General features: G+C 45.5%; 1 protein-coding gene across 1 annotated transcript in view; it reads left to right on the top strand.

Annotated features, from left to right (window-relative positions):
- Positions 1–428: 428 nt before the first annotated feature.
- Positions 429–12,783, top strand: part of LOC137498351 (E3 ubiquitin-protein ligase SIAH1A-like) — a 29,216-nt gene continuing 16,861 nt past the window's right edge. The window contains exon 1 of the mRNA XM_068225793.1: positions 429–565. The gene's annotated coding sequence lies outside the window, so the exon portion shown is untranslated. The remainder of the gene's footprint in view (positions 566–12,783) is intronic.

The following is a 12,783-nucleotide window of genomic DNA, read 5'->3' on the forward strand; positions in this document are numbered from 1 at the left end:
TTGTTAATGTACACTACATTAAGACAGTAGTTTTTCCATAGATTCGTCGATGTAAAATTTTCGTTTCTTTGAGTTAATTAACTTTTTCCTATTTTTTGGAAAAAAGTTAAGTAAATTATCTTTCAAGATGAAGTCATTTTGTATTGTGTTCCGCTGTCGCTGAGCCCCTCAAAGGCATGGGGTCGATAGGCCGGTGCGGGTGCCATACCCTGCCTATTTGGCAGTCCAGTACTGAACATGCTCACATCCTACTTCGTATTGTGTAGCTGTAAGTGCAGTTTCCTCCAGGCCCTTCAGGGAAGGACGATATCAGAGATGACGTCACGTACACTTCCTCCACTCGTGCAGTAGCTGATAACAGATTCCCCCGTGACTCCTAGTCACCACTACAAACTCATCGAAATAATCAGCACGCATTCTTTTTTGAGTCTTCGTTTTTGTATTTTTCGTATCTGTGCCAAGAACTAGGAGTGCGAAAAGCGGTGCAAATCTTAATAAAAGGAATTCGACACCATTGGCGATTAAAAAAAAAAAAAAAAACATCATTAATCTTCGACTAAACAAGGTGAGTATTGTACGACACAGTGAATTAGGATTCTAGTTCAAAACCTGCTAGATGTTGAAAAAACGAGAAAATTGTGTAACTGTGATTGAGCGCTTTATTGTGCCTCCAGTTTTCCAAACCTCAGTTTTCCAGGAGATGACTCGTACGTTCAAGACAATCAGGCCAGTAATTTAAAAGATAGCAAAGGGGTAGCCTTTGACAGGTTTTGCAACAGAATGTCTAGTGCATAATAATAAAGTTAAATTGACTGTCTGAGGGAACGCTCGATTGATTGATTGATTGATTGATTGATTGATTGATTGATTGATTGAATACAACCCAGACCAGGAGGACAGATTTTACACACGCACAGATGTGAAGTTCTTAGATTTACCGTTATCTAGTTGCTATTTTAATGTTCATCTAGCCTACTTCATGCACAAGTAAAAAGCAAAGCCGACTCCGTGTAGGCCATGAAGGCTCTTGGAGGACTGGAAAGTAACCTTGGCACTAAGTGGGATAGAGTGGTTAGATTGATTTTTTGCTATACCCGTAATACTGTCAGTATTCATCTTTCAGTATTACGACCATAGTTGTTAACACTGCTATAACACATCAAATGTTTACGGTGACGCATGGATGGGCATGTTCTACCTTGTGGCAACCTGCAAAGACAGAAAGAAGAAATAAATTAAAATCGAACGAGCGGCTAGGGTCACGTAGCTGATAGTTCGCATTCGGGAGATAGTGGGTTCGAAGTGGACTGTCGGCAGCCCTGAACACCATTTTCCGTGGTTTCCCATTTTCACACCAAGCAAATGCCGGGACCAAGGTCACTCCTAGCCGTTTTCTGTAAAACAAATTGTACAAACTAAATGTAAAATAGCAAAGCGCAACCGGGGAAGAAAAAATGCGAACGTATTGAAACAGGAAATGGTTTACGGAGCGAGTTGTCCGTGTGGTTGGGGTCGCATAGCTTTGAGCTTGCATTCGGGAGATGGTGAGTTCGAATCCCATCGTCGGCAGCCCTGAAGATGATTTTCCGCGGTTTTCAATTTTCACACCAGGCAGCCTCCTTCCCAATCCTAGCGCTTTGTCATCCTTGCGTTACCGAAATCCTTCAATGTGTTAAACCACTAGCAAGAAAAAAGTAAATGGTTTAAAATTAGACTCACAGCCATGCTAGATCACATACATTTTGATGTTGTGGAAAGTGGATCCTCTCCTTTCTTATTCCTGGAGGAACTCCGCTCACTGAAAGAGCTGCTCATGTAGCTGTCTACTTGCGTATCGATAGTCCATTTTGACACAGGAACTCTATACAGGTTGCCGCAAACCTTTTGGGTCAAATATAATATTTTTGTGGCTATTTCTAGCCGAGTTCATCCCTTGTAAGGCAGACCCTCCGATAAGGGTGGGTGGCATCTGCTACGTGCAGGTAACTGCGTATTATTGTGGTGGAAGATAGTGTTATGTGTGGTGTGTGAGTGGCAGGGATGTTGGGGACAGCACAAACACTCAGCTCTCGGGCCATTGGAATTAACCAATGAAGGTTAAAGTCCCCGACCCGGCCGTGAATCGAACCCGGGACCCTCTGAACCGAAGGTCAGTATGCTGACCATTCAGCCAACGAGTCGGACTTTGGATCAAATTGAAACAGGTGATAGTGGGTCCACAACCGATAACCAATGGTCGAAAATGCATATTTATTGTGTTATGGTGCGTACTCCGCGTAACAACAACGTAGCTCATAGTAACTGTTCAAAGTGACGACCGCCATGGCCAGTCTCAATGCATGTACTGCAGTTCTGCCGCATTATCTCAAAGATCCCGGATGTCTGTTGTACAATGGAATAGGCAGCGGGTGATAAACGGTGTACACCCCTGACCACCAAACAGACGTACTGTACACAACTTAGCTCATAGCATGTGTGTCATGTGACGACCGCATGCATCACACCGGCGCATTAACCTGTGCTTCACGCACAGCACTATCTCTAATGTCAGTTGTTCACTGCATCAGATAGCTTGTGGTGTGTCCATGGTGAGGTGTGTTACTGCCTACAGTGCATGACGCGTAGTCAAAGATGGAACGTTACTCGGCACGAGAGGTGGCAGACATGCACTTAATGCACGCTGTGGCAGGATGTAGTGCCCGTAAAGCACCAGGAATGTACAGAGAACGCTTTCCCAACAGGCGTCATCCTAAATGGAAGAAGTTTATCTCCGTGGTTACCAACTTACGAGAAACGGGGTCGTCCACACCATGGAGATCCGGCCAAGGTTCCCGCTAAAAACATGTCCGAAAACCAGACTTTGAGGAGGTGGTGTTGGATCGTGTGGCCGACCACCCAGCAATAACCACCTGTCAAGTTGCCCGAGAAACGCACACTTTGAAGGATGCAGTGTGGAGAGTACTGGCGGGACAGGTACTACACCCCTATCATAAAGAACGTGTGCAAACACTGGGACCAACGGATTTTGAGCCCCACGCTCACTTCAGTGAATGGATTATCCACCGCCGTGCCATAGTGACGAACCTCTACAGTTTGTATTTTTCACGGATGAGGCCTCATTCACCCGTGATAGTGTTTCCAAAAGCCGCAACCGCCATGTCTGGAGTGAGGAAAATCCCCACGTCACACACGTCGGTGGCCAACAGCAACGGCTCTCTGTCAACGTATGGGCGGGCATTGTCCAAGATCACCTAATAGAACCTTATTTGCTGCCTCACCGTTTGACTGGTCCACGTTACCTGGTGTTCCTGCGAGATGTGCTGCCGCAGTTCCTGGAGACAGTGCCCCACGTACCAGCATCGCATGCGTTTCTTTCGGTGTCTTGCCAAGCTTAAAACATAACTGTACATTGATCTTTTGGTCGTTCATGTTCCTGTTCGTAGTTCAGAACCAACGCACTAAACACGCACTGTGTCAAGCAGGTCTTACACGGCACACACACGATGCTCAACTAAACAACATTGGGAGTCGGTGGTCAAAACCTGCTGCTACGCAGGTACAGCGTTGTGTGTCGGCAGTGTTGCCGGATCGACCTTTCTGACTTCATTCACCGAACTTTATTGTCACATGTTGTATATATCTATTGAATTACTTAATTCTGTTACTTTCTTTAAAATACTTCTACAGTTCAACACTAACATTTTTATGTCACCCCTAGTTGACTTCCAGATGCCTGTCTCTCATCACCGCTCCCTATGCCACCCCGTTTCCCTGAATGTACCTCTCTATAATCCTTCTAAACAAATTTCCTAACTTATACGTACCACTGAGGTTTACGTAAAGGCCATCTCAGCGCCGATCCCTATCTCCTACCCACCCATTAGGATTTAGAAATCGCATCCCCAGTTTCCCACATACCCACTCCATAGAGTCATTTAAATTCTCAATCCCTTCCAGTCAGTATCCCTCCTACATAGTACTTCACTGATAACAATCTGCGCTTCGTTAATCTTGACCCGTGCTGCATTCACCAGATCCCACACATCCCCAACTAGGCTAAGTTAGTACTTATCCCTGCATACCTTACGTTGTTAGTACCAACGTGAAACACTACCACCTTCTCCTTTCCCTCCTCCTTCTGTTCTACTTTCCTCAACATCTGCCTTAATCTAATTCCTGGATAACAACTCTACCCTTGTTCCCTTTCCTCCACACACCTTCCCCACATGTCTAACTATGGAATTCCCCATGACCAGAGCCTCAAACCTACCCACCTCATTTGATCCCGTCCCCTCCTGGTCAGCCCTATCTTTCCTGACTGCTGCAGAAGTTACATCCCCATCCCTTTTCTCCCTGCCATGTCCCTGTTCTACCTGATCTTTCCGATCCTCTACTCTACATTTCCTTTCCTATCCTTTCCTTTCCTCCTACTTCCACACTTCTCAGCAACAGTTCCCAGTTCATAATGTTCCCCGAGACAAGCGCTTTAGACAAGACTTCATTGAATTTTCTTCATGTTGGTCCAGGTTTAAACTATGCTACTAAAGCTGTGGTTATAAGAGGCAGTGTTTTTATTTCAAGTTTACTACTTTTAATTTTTTTAAAGTTATTGTTGAACTTGATACATTGTAGTTGCCGTTACGGCTATGCTACAATATTCACACACAAAAATACTTCCGTCGGTTGAAAAGTCTCCATTGTTGCGTGCATATGCCAGCGAAGATCCCGCCGCAGGAAGCAAAGTACGTGTATGATGAAAACATTGACGCACTAGCTGCATGGGGCGCCGAATATCAAAACTGAACGTATCACCATTCAAATTGCCGGTATTTATAAAACCATGTATTAACAGTTACTTAGCTGGAGGGGCACGTGCCCGTCTGTCCTTTAGAGCGAGCCGCTACTGCAAAAGAGCAGCGTTTCAAAAATGTTGCAAAGTTTGGGATGGGAAGACTTGGGAGAAAGGAGGCGAGCTGCTCGACTAAGTGATAGGTTCCGAGCTGTCAGTGGAGAGATGGCGTGGAATGACATCAGTAGAAGAATAAGTTTGAGTGGTGTCTTTAAAAGTTTTTTTGCAAGTGGCTTGACGTCGCACCGACACATACAGGTCTTATGGCGACGATTGGATAGGAAAGGAACAGGAGTTGGAAGGAACCGGCCATGGCCTTAATTAAGGTATAGCCCCAGCATTTGCCTGGTGTGTAAATGGGAAACCGCGTAAAACCATCTTCAGGGCTGCCGACAGTGAGATTCGAACCCACTATCTCCCAGATGCAAGCTCACAGCCTCACGCCCCTAACCGCACGGCCAGCTCGCCCGGTGTCTTTAAAAGTAGGAAAGATCACAATATGAAGCTGGAAGTCAAGAGGACAAATCGGGGCAAATATCCATTTTAAGGAAGGGGAGTTAGGGATTGGCATAACTTACCAAGGGAGATGTTCAATAAATTTCCAATTTCTTTGCAATCATTTAAGAAAAGGCTAGGAAAACAACAGATGGAGAATCTGCCACCTGGGCGACTGCCCTAAATGCAGATCAGTAGTGACTGATTGATTGATTGATTGATTGATTGATTGATTGATTGATTGATTGATTGATTGATTGATTGATTGATTGATTGATTGATTGATTGATTGATTGATTGATTGGGCCTTCTTCTAAACAAAAAATTTCACAGCTACAAGACTGCACTGGAACAGCTTTCTCAAAATACATCGTCTATAAGGGTAGTCTATGCAGATTTTGAGAAGGTAATGCATATAGCTGTCCGTTCTTCTTGGCCCATGACAGAAGTTAGAGGATGCAGATTCCACTTGGCTCAAGCATGGTGGAGAAAAAATTCAAAACGTCAGCTTGTGTAACGATTTAAGAATACTGAGATCGGAAAACTTCTGAAACTTTTCTTTGCTCTACCCCTACTGCCTCCGTCACAAGAGGAAGACTGCTTCAATAACGACTTGATAAGTATGAAGCCAATACACAAGAAGCTGAATGAATTTTTGTGATAATTATATGAAATCATCATCATCATCATCTGTTTACCCTCCAGGTTCGGTTTTTCCCTCGAACTTAGCGAGGGATCCCACCTCTAGCGCATCAAGGGCAGTGTCCTGGAGCTTCAGACTCTTGGTCGGGGGATACAACTGGGGAGTATGACCAGTACCTCGCCCAGGCGGCCTCACCTGCTATGCTGAACAGGGGCCTTGTGGAGGGATGGGAAGATTGGAAGGGATAGACAAGGAAGAGGGAAGGAAGCGGCCGTGGCCTTAAGTTAGGGACCATCCCGGAGGAGAAGTGGGAAACCACGGAAAACCACTTCCAGGACGGCTGAGGTGGGAATCGAACCCACCTCTACTCAGTTGACCTCCCGAGGCTGAGTGGACCCCGTTACAGCCCTCGTACCACTTTTCAAATTTCGTGGCAGAGCCGGGAATCGAACCCGGGCCTCCGGGGGTGGCAGCTAATCACGCTAACCACTACACCACAGAGGCGGTATATGAAATGTGGGCTAATTTTGGTAATACAGGGGACCGGACTACAAACTGCTGCGAATCGTTCCATGCAAAATCTTCAACCAGGTATTTAATGCTGCCCATCCTAATATATAAAATTTTATGGAGGTGCTGAAGGGAATTCAAACTGACACACACTTAAAGCTTCAAAGCAATAACGAGAGAAGAAAATAAAAGAAACGGAACACAGTTTATACAATGATTCAGGCAGCCATGAATGACTACCAGCACGGGAAGTTCACTAGTCTGCAGTAAATGAAAGAGGTCGGCTACAAATTTTCCAGTACATGTTTATAACGTCCGCATCTGTGGTGTAGTGGTTAGCGTGATTAGCTGCCACCCCCGGAGGCCCGGGTTCGATTCCCGGCTCTGCCACGAAATTTGAATAGTGGTACGAGGGCTGGAACGGGGTCCACTCAGCCTCGGGAGGTCAACTGAGTAGGGGTGGGTTCGATTCCCACCTCAGCCATCCTGGAAGTGGTTTTCCGTGGTTTCCCACTTCTCCTCCAGGCGAATGCCGGGATGGTACCTAACTTAAGGCCACGGCCGCTTCCTTCCCTCTTCCTTGCCTATCCCTTCCACTCTTCCCATCCCTCCACAAGGCCCCTGTTCAGCATAACAGGTGAGGCCGCCTGGGCGAGGTACTGGTCATACTCCCCAGTTGTATCCCCCGACCAAGAGTCTGAAGCTCCAGGACACTGCCCTTGAGGCGGTAGAGGTGGTATCCCTCGCTAAGTCCGAGGGAAAAGCCGAACCTGGAGGGTAAACAGATGATGATGATGATGACATGTTTATAACATGGATGAAACATAATTACGTTAACAACGTACTTTTTAAACATGCCAATCATTTATTTTAATTTCCCAGTAAATATTTATAACGTAGACGAGACGTAGTTACGTTAACAACATTTTTTTAAGTATCATCATCATCATCATCATCATCTGTTTACCCTCCAGGTTCGGTTTTTCCCTCGGACTTAGCGAGGGATCCCACCTCTACCGCCTCAAGGGCAGTGTCCTGGAGCTTCAGACTCTTGGTCGGGGGATACAACTGGGGAGTATGACCAGTACCTCGCCCAGGCGGCCTCACCTGCTATGCTGAACAGGGGCCTTGTGGAGGGATCGGAAGATTGGAAGGGATAGGCAAGGAAGAGGGAAGGAAGCGGCCGTGGCCTTAAGTTAGGTACCATCCCGGCATTCGCCTGGAGGAGAAGTGGGAAACCACGGAAAACCACTTCCAGGATGGCTGAGGTGGGAATCGAACCCACCTCTACTCAGTTGACCTCCCGAGGCTGAGTGGACCCCGTTCCAGCCCTCGTACCACTTTTCAAATTTCGTGGCAGAGCCGGGAATCGAACCCGGACCTCCGGGGGTGGCAGCTAATCACGCTAACCACTACACCACAGAGGCGGTATTTTTTTAAGTATGCCAATCTTTTAGGATTGACAGCCCTAAGCCTGTTAAATGGGAAGGGAATGTTGTTAACCCAGCAGGAGCCGAAGCGACCTAACTTCAGTGTTGATGGGGAAGCCAAAACACCGAGCTCGATAGCTGCAGTCGCTTAAGTGCGGCAAGTATCCAGTATTCGGGAGATAGTAGGTTCGAACCCCATTGTCGGCAGCCCTGAAAATGGTCCTCCGTGGTTTCCCATTTTAACACCAGGCAAATGCTGGGGCTGTACCTTAATTAAGGCCACGGCCGCTTCCTTTCCACTCCTAGCTCTTTCCTGCCCCATCGTCGCCGTAAGACCTATCTGTATCGGTGCGACGTAAAACAACTAGCAAAAAAATAATATATAAAAAAAGGAAGCCAAAACGACCAGTTCCAATCAAGAGCCAAACGGCAAATCTACTTATTGGGAGCCTAAAGGGCCCCCACCCGTGCTAGTAATTGCCAAGTAGCCTATTTGACAGGTGGGTAATGCGTTTAAAATTAGCAACACCAGCTCTACACCCCGCCATGGCTTTGTCTACCTGCAACCCAATTAGGCAAGTGGGCTACTGATTTCTGGAATTTCATTTACGACAGGGCTCACTTTTCCCGACTTCGTAAATAGTTAAATAGTGTCCTTTCATGCACAATTAGTTCTTATCAATCATTCCTAAAGAGAAAGCATATACCGAGCTAGATAGCTGCAGTCGCTTAAGTGCGGCCAGTATCCAATATTCGGGAGATAGTGGGTTCGAATCCCACTGTCGGAAGCCCTGAAGATGGTTTTCCGTGGTTTCCCATTTTCACACCAGGCAAATGCTGGAGCTGTACCTCAATTAAGGCCAGGGCTGCTTCCTACCTACTACTAGGCCTTTCCCATCCCATCGTCACCATAAGATGTATCTTGTCGGTGTGACGTAAAACAAATTGACATTTAAGTTACAGGCTGAAATCGGTTACAAAATCATAGTCACCTCGAAGTCAAGTTGATAGGGAACTCGAGAGTGTGTCATACTCTCTATTCCCGAATTTAAGCCAAGTGCTTTTAGGCTTGTTTGAAATTTACAGCAGAAATTTACATTTTAGAAGGTTGGAAGTTTAAAGATAGGCCCGACACACCCCCATTTTTTATTGAATAACTAAATATAAAAAGACAAAGACAAAGTCACCTCCGCACAGGCCATGAAGGCCCTTGGAGGAGTGGAAGGTAAAGGCTTCCACCATTGTTAACCGCGGCACGTAATGGAGTAGAGTGGTTAGCTCTACGCCCGGACGCCTTTGCCCCCAGGAATTAACCTGGTACTCATTTTTGGTGTAGGCTGAGTGAACCTCAGGGCCATATGCACCTCCGAAAGTGGAAATCTCGTTTCTTAAATTTTACGACTTCCTGACGGGGATTCGAACCCACGGCCTTCCGGGGGAACCGAGCACGCCTTTACCGCCTCGGCCAGGCAGCCCCTTGGATAACTAAATATGTACAAGAAAACGATGATAGGTTGATAAATACACATACAAAATTTCCTATTGGTTAATTTTGAAGTTGGCGGAAAGAGATCCAAGTGTCAACAACTGTGATACACCAAAAAACAAAGACAAATCAACTCAGTTTAGGAAACCTTAAAATAACAAATTACTTTGTAGTCTTAATCGTTTCTCTTCACACGAGAGGGCATAACATCAGGTTTTTACAGAGACATCTGTAGGGAAAAGTCCAAACCTTTTGCACAAGTTGCTGCAAGTTTATATTGAAGATGGCGTTTTTCAAGGCGCTTCATTTGAATGAACGGGGTGGGTGTACCCTCGCGGTACAGACCACCTCCCTCCCCCTTAAAGTCTCCCCTTACGGAGAAAAATTGAAATTGTTTGTTAGGAAAAAATATTTTAAAGACATTTCCTTGAAAAGGTTCCTTTAGAAGAAAAATTTAAGTCAGAACCAATCTTGAAGTCTTCCTGAAGTCGTAGAAGTTGGAGATATAAAGTTCAAATTTGACGGCCAGATCGGCCGCCGCCGCCGATACCAGGGCGGCGTCCTTCGGACCCCCCCCCCCCCCCAAGTACCCTTAGATACACCTCTCCCGCTACTATGAGAGGGGTAGCCATGGTGATGGTTGCCGCAGCAGATATATAGGTACTGCACCAAGATGGGTTGGCGGTTGAGTTACCGCACCTCAGCCCTCGCCGGAGAGGATGGTGCTCCAGCACGCCGTTATGAAGGAGACTGGGCCAGAGCAGAGTGGGCCCTTACCCCACGCCAGCATCGCTCGCCAGATGTTACGACTCGGCTGCCGATGTCAGAGAAGGCACTGAATTGGTAATTTACTTGGCGATTGGGCGGGGCGGAAGGCCTCCCCATATACCCTACAACCTGATTAAAAACAATTTGTTTACTGAACTGCAACCGAGAGAAATATAACTCATTCTTTGCTGCCTTCGCTTAGTGGCCCATACTGCAAAACAAAAGATTATACCGGTTTGATCTGTGATATGCGCACTCATAATATCCTCTCAGTGGCTGGGTTGCTGACCAGAAGAGTGACAGGAGTTAAAAAGTCCAAAATAATACATGGCTGGATCTGGGGGCAAGCTTGCCTGCAGGTACGAAATTCCTAATCACAACTTGATCTCCAATCTTTAAATTGATGGGCCTCCGTCCATAATCATATCTCTCTCTAACCTTTTCATGAGAAGCCTTAAGATTACTTCCAGCCTTCTTCCACAGGTCTCTGATATTATCAGGATCTATTTTCTCAGGCAATATGTCATTGAGTGACCAAAGATTAGACAGCGGCGTGTTGGGAACAAATTTGAACATGAGAGAGGCAGGGGTGAACTTGTGTGCTTCATGAACGGCTGAATTAAGAGCAAACGATAACCATTGCAGAGAAGTATCCCACCTGGAATGATCTTCATGATGAAAAGCGATCAACGCAGATCGAAGATTACGATTGACCCGTTCAGCCAGAGATGGTTGAGGGCAATAAGCTGAAGTTGTTACATGCGATATGGTCAGGTCGAAACAGAATTTTCGGAATAAGTTAGATGTGAAAGTATTTGCATTATCAGAAACTAATCTAACGATATCTCACTCTGGGTGGGCGAAATAGATGAAAATGACACAGAACTACGTTTCAATAAAGGAATATTAATGATACTAGGAAACTTGAAGGTGCACGACTTGCTCTGAATGTAGAGCACAAGACCTGAATGGGACATAAAATCGGCTCCCAATATTACAGGGCAAGACAATTGTTTAGCTACAAATAACTTAACCTTCCAGGAAAAATTTGAAATGCGAACTTTAGCAAAAAGGAAGCCTAAAATTTCTATTGGTGACGAGTTTGCCGAAACATATTTAAGAGAAGAGAAACAATAGTCCGGAAATTTACAAGAAATTTTTAATTTAGAATACCACTCTTCAGAAATAATGGAACTCACGCTTCCTGAATCTAATAGAGCCGTGACGGGTTCGTTATTTACTTCAATTTTCAGAAATGGCACGAATTCCGGGGTCTCTGCCGCAATCCTGAGGCATTCCCTAGGGCATTCAAATGATAAATTAGATGAAGTTTTATCCATGAAGGATTCGTTCCCTGATCTAACGGGGGCTGAGCTTAGGGAAGGCGAACATTGTGACTCAGCCGATGACGCTAGTTACTTCCTATCACTTGTATTCGAGGAGGCAGTACCAGAAGTTGAACAAGATGGTGTGCTGTTACTTGAAGTGCAATTATTAGCCTGATGGGAAACGACCCGCAATTGAAGCAACCTTGAGGCTGACCAGCTCCGTTCCTAGTCTAGCTCGATTTGACCAAGGGGCACTTATTCCTAAGGTGTTCAGTTGATCCACATGCGTAACACTTGCGTGTGGGAAATGTTCGGCGAGGTGGTGACCGAGAACTGTTAAATGACGGAGGGGGCTTCCTGGCAACTCGTAAGGTGTCAGCATACCTCACGCCTTCGACTGACACTGCCATTGCCTCGAGTTCCGAGAAAGTTTGAGGCCGAGGTGCAAAACATAGGTATGACATATAGAGCGGAGAGATTCCTTCCACTATAGTTTGGACAATTTGATCTTCGGGGAAATGAAGAGCGAATGACCTCGTATAAAATTTTATATCTTGAATAAAGTCAGCAAAGTTCTCGTCCAACCTCTGTACTCTGAAATAGTACTTCTGGATTAAAGATGGCATAGCTCTAGCCGGAATGAAGTTAGCCAAAAGATGGGCATGGAAGTCTTCTATTGAAGATCTATCAGATATTGCTTTTGCTATTTTGTCCGAGAGGACGCCTACAGAATATGGATGAATTATTTGGTGTATTTGGGAGTAAGAGAGAGCAAACACTAAAGCATGGTCTTGGAATTCGACTAAAAATCTAAGGAATGAAATCACCTCGTTAGTGGAATTAACTGAGAACTTGGAAATGCCTTTAAGTAACATGGCTAATGGGTGAGGCAAACTACTGAAACCAGGTGACATAATAGGTGACGGCATAGGAGGATGAGAAGGTTCAAACACTGCATTAGTCATAAAGAACGGTGGAAATTATCTTGGATGACCAGACTGTTTCCGATGGGGCAGATGTTTGTTGAGTAGCGAAAGATTTCCTATTCTCAATCACTCTACTAGATTCTTCCTGCGTAGACAAGTTTACCATAGGAACCTGGTCGCTTTTAGGAGTAGCGGCCCCGCACAACAATTGACTAACACTATTCGACATGTCAGAGAGATGTTCTAATAGATTACTTGCTTCCTTAGAATGATCATCCTTCAATTTTAGAGACAATACGCCCCTAGCCCTATTATAAAAATGAAATAGCCTAGCCTGAACTCTCTTAA

This window comes from Anabrus simplex, chromosome 2, assembly GCF_040414725.1.
Source record: "Anabrus simplex isolate iqAnaSimp1 chromosome 2, ASM4041472v1, whole genome shotgun sequence".
NCBI lineage: Eukaryota > Metazoa > Arthropoda > Insecta > Orthoptera > Tettigoniidae > Anabrus > Anabrus simplex.